This window comes from Salvelinus fontinalis, chromosome 3 (assembly GCF_029448725.1).
Source record: "Salvelinus fontinalis isolate EN_2023a chromosome 3, ASM2944872v1, whole genome shotgun sequence".
NCBI classification, from domain to species: Eukaryota; Metazoa; Chordata; class Actinopteri; order Salmoniformes; family Salmonidae; genus Salvelinus; species Salvelinus fontinalis.
Window position 1 is genome coordinate 42,253,985 of NC_074667.1, and position 5,026 is coordinate 42,259,010.

Sequence of the window (5,026 nt, forward strand, 5' to 3'; positions counted from 1 at the left end):
ACGGTAGTAAACAGAGTCATATTGTACACTACATCTAACAGACAGTTTCTGGATGGATTATGGATCAACAAACAATCTATAAGAGACCATCCAAATATAGTGACAGAGTTACAGCCTGTACCAACCCACAGCACTAGACTGAATCCAGATATGTAAGCACAGAGATCAGTGGGGGTTAGTGGGGGCAGAGTATGGATGTGAAATCTCACACACACCTGAGATGTGCTGGAGACTGGCTCTCCTTTAAGAGACTTTGAGTTGTAGATTATTTAAACAGCCTGATAAAGAAAGTATTACTGAAACATGATTTTCTTTAAATGATAAAAAGTATTTTCTATATCAACTTCCACTGTATTCTAGGAGTGGCTGTTTTGTTCTTTTATGTATGTGAAAATGATCTCTCCCTCAACGTCAACAAAATAAAGGAGCTGATTGTGGACTTCAGGAAAAAGCAGAGGGAGCACACCCCTAAAAAGCAGAGGGAGCACACCCCTAAAAAGCAGAGGGAGCACACCCCTAAAAAGCAGAGGGAGCACACCCCTAAAAAGCAGAGGGAGCACACCCCTAAAAAGCAGAGGGAGCACACCCCTAAAAAGCAGAGGGAGCACACCCCTAAAAAGCAGAGGGAGCACACCCCTAAAAAGCAGAGGGAACACACCCCTAAAAAGCAGAGGGAGCACACCCCTAAAAAGCAGAGGGAGCACACCCCTAAAAAGCAGAGGGAGCACACCCCTAAAAAGCAGAGGGAGCACACCCCTAAAAAGCAGAGGGAGCACACCCCTAAAAAGCAGAGGGAGCACACCCCTAAAAAGCAGAGGGAGCACACCCCTAAAAAGCAGAGGGAGCACACCCTTAAAAAGCAGAGGGAGCACACCCCTAAAAAGCAGAGGGAGCACACCCCTAAAAAGCAGAGGGAGCACACCCCTAAAAAGCAGAGGGAGCACACCCCTATCCACATTGATGGGACCGCAGTGGAGAAGATGGAAAGCTTCAAGTTCCTCGGTGTACACATCACTGACGATGACGATCTGAAATGGTCCACTCATACAGACTGACAAAGAAGGAGGCTGAAGAACTTTGGCTTGGCCCCTAAGACCCTCACAAACTTTTAAGGATGCACAATTGAGAGCATCCTGTCGGGCTGTATCATCGCCTGGTACGGCAACTGCACCGCCCAGAGCCACAGGGCTCTCCAGAGGGTGGTGCGGTCTGCCCAACTCATCACCGAGGGCAAACTACCTGCCCTCCCAGACACCTACATCACCCGATGTCACAGGAAGACCAACAAGATCATGACAACAACCACCCGAGCCACTGCCTGTTCACTCAACTATCATCCAGAAGGCGAGGTAAGTACAGGTGCATCAAAGCTGGGACCAAGAGACTGAAAAACAGCTTCTATCTCAAGGCCATCAGACTGTTAAATAGCCATCACTAGCCGGCAACCACCCGGTTACTCAACCCTGCACCTTGGAGGCTGCAGCCCTATATACATAGACATGGAACACGAGTCACTTTAATAATGTTTACATACTGCTTTACTCATTTCATAGGTATATACTGTATTATTTTCTACTGTATTGATGTTAATGCCACTCCGACATTGCTCATCATAATATTTCTATATTTCTTAATTCCATTATTTTACTTTTAGATTTGTGTGTATTGTTGTGTATTGTTAGATATCACTGCACTGTTGGAGCTAAGAACACAAGCATTTCCCGACACCCGCAATAACATCTGCTAAATATGTGTATGCGACCAATAAACTTTGATTTGATTTGATTATCAAACAGGTATTGACATTATCAAGCAGGTATTGACATTGAACATATTAATATTTAACATAATATTTGTACCTTTATTCTATTCTGTTTTTCCTTGTTTGTACTCAACTCTTAAATGGTGGACCAAAACCCCCTAGTAAGCAGGACTGCAGCAGTACGCAGTTACAAAAACCAAAACATTGAGTACTATTACATCTTGGGTGCCACAGTGAAATGTCCCCTCCCCTTTTGTCAGTTATAACCAGTCAGAATGACTGATCGGGTTGCATCATGAGCTTCTTATTATTTAATTTGATTTGATTTATTAGGATCCTCATTAGCCGACGCCAATAGCTACATCTAGTCTTACTGGGGTCTGACATGTAACGAAAAATACATTACAGACAAAATATTTACAATTTATATACATTTAAAAACATTAACATGTCATGTATGTGTGCATCTATCAGTTATACATACATGTCAGTACATACACGCAACAAGTAGGTCACATGGGGGAGAGGTGTTGTGCCGTGAAGGGTTTCTATATTTGTTTTTTTAAACCAGGTGTGGAGATGGGAGAAACTTCCAGAAGGACAACCATCTCTGCAGCACTCCACCAATCAGGCCTTTATGGTAGAGTGGCCAGATGGAAGCCACTGCTCAGTAAAAGGCACATGACAGCCTGCTTGGAGTTTGACAAAAGGCACTTAAAGTCTTTCAGACCATGAGAAACAAGTATCTCTGGTCTGATGAAACCAAGATTGAACTATTTGGCCTGAATGCCAAGCGTCATGTCTGGAGGAAACCTGGCACCATCCCTAAGGTGAAGCATGGTGGTGGCAGCACCATGCTGTGGAGATCTTTTTCAGCGGCAGGGACTGGGAGACTAGTCAGGATCGAGGCAAAGATGAACGGAGCAAAGTACAGAGAGATCCTTGAGGACAACCTGCTCCAGAGCGCTCAGGAACTCTGAACCAAGACTGCAGTGTTGGTTCACCTTTCCAATAGGACAACGACCCTAAGCACACAGCCAAGACAATGCAGGAGTGGCTTCGGGACAAGTCTCTGAATGTCCTTGAGTGGCCCAGCCAGAGCCCGGTCATAACCCCAATCAAACATCTCTGGAGAGACCTGAAAAAAGCTGTGCAGCAACGCTCCCCATCCAACCTGACAGAGTTTGAGAGGATCTGCAGAGAAGAATGTGAGAAACTCCCCAAATACAAGTGTGCCAAGCTTGTAGCATCATACCCAAGAAAACTTGCTGTAATTGCTGCCAAAGGTGCTTCAACAAAGTAAAGGTTCTGAATACTTATGTAATTGTGATATTTCAGTTTTTAATTTTTTGTATATTAGCAACAATTTCTATAAAACAATTTTTACTTTGTCATTGTGGGGCATCGTGTGTAGATTGATGAGGGAAAAAAACAATATCCATTTAGAATAAGGCTGTAACGTAACAAAACATAAAAAAAGTCAAAGGGTCTGAATACTTTCCGAAGGCACAGTACACCACTCTTTACATGTTTGACATTAGAGAAGCTTCCATTAAAGAAACTCATCTGAGTTCTATCAGATAGATAGCTCTGAATCCAAGATACGGCAGAGGTTAAAAAGACATAACACATACGTTTTCTCAACTACAGGTTGATATCAAAGGCTGCACTGAAATCTAACAGTTCAGCTTCCACAATCTTCTTATTGTCAATTTCTTTCAACCAATCATCAATCATTTGTGACATGTTGAGTGCCCTTCTCTATAAGCATGCTGAAAGTCTGTTGTAAATTTGCTTACTGAGAAGTAGCATTGTATTTTGTCAAACAGTTTGCTAAGAGCTGGCAGCAAGCTGATAGGTCTACTGTTAGAACCAGTAAAGACTGCTTTACCACTCTTGAGTAGCGGAATGACCTTGGCTTCCCTCCAGGCCTGAGGACAAATACTTTACTCTAGACTCAGATTAAAGATATGACATATAGGAGTGGCTATAGAGTCAGTTACCATTCTCAGTAGTTGTCAATGCCAGAAGGCATTTGTCATTATTAATCGATAACAATATGTTTTCAACTCTTAATGATCGGCTATGAAAAGCCAACAGATTTATTCCTGATTATTATTTGACCATGCTTGTCATTTATGAACATTTTGAAAATCTTGGCTCTCTCTAATTTTCTCCTTCTCTCTTTCTTTCTCTCGGAGGGCCTGAGCCCTGGGACCATATGTCGGGACTGCCGGGCGTGGTGGCTCCTTGCTGTCCCCAGTCCGCCTGGCCTTGCTGCTGTTCTGGTTTCAGCTGTTCTGCCTGCGGTTATGGAACCCCCACCTGTCCCAGACCTGTTGTTTTTCAACTCTCAATGATCGGCTATGAAAAGCCACTGAAAATTATCCATGATTATTATTTGACCATGCTTGTCACTTATGAACATTTTTGAACATCTTGGCATAGTTCTGTTATAATCTCCACCCGGCACAGCCAGAAGAGGACTGGCCACCCCTCATAGCCTGGTTCCTCTCTAGGTTTCTTCCTAGGTTTTGGCCTTTCTAGGGAGTTTTTCCTAGCCACCGTGCTTCTTCACCTGCATTCTAGCTGTTTGGGGTTTTAGGCTGGGTCTCTGTACAGCACTTCGAGATATTAGCTGATGTACGAAGGGCTATATAAAATAAACTTGATTGATAAACTTGATTGAACCTCTCACACAAAACTTTACAAAATTCAAAATTGCTATGCTTTTCTTTCAGTATAGATTTTTTTTACATGAGTACAATAGCTCACTGTTCGTTGTTGGCATTTCTTGCTTAAGTCTTCCCACTTTGCCAATTAAATAATCATTAAAATAATTGGCAACATCAAATGGTTTTGTGATTAATAAGCCATCTGATGCGATGAAAGATGGAGTTGAATTTGTGTTTTTGCCGACAATTTCATTTAAAGTACTCAAAAGTTTTTTCCCCATCATTCTTTATATCATTGATATTGGCTTCATAATACAGTTTCTTCTTTTTCATTTTTCATTCTTTTCATTTCTCAATTTACAGTAAGTCAGACAGTCAGATATGCAGCTAGACATATTAGCCACTCTTTTTGCCCCGTCTCTTTCAGCCATACAGTTTTTCAATTCCTCATCAGTCCATGGAGCCTTACCAGTTTCTTAATTAACAGGTGCATGTTTATCAATAATTGGAAGAAGCAATTCCATAAATGCATCCAGTGCAGCGTCTGGATGCTCCATATTAATCACATCAGAACAACAAATATCCACAT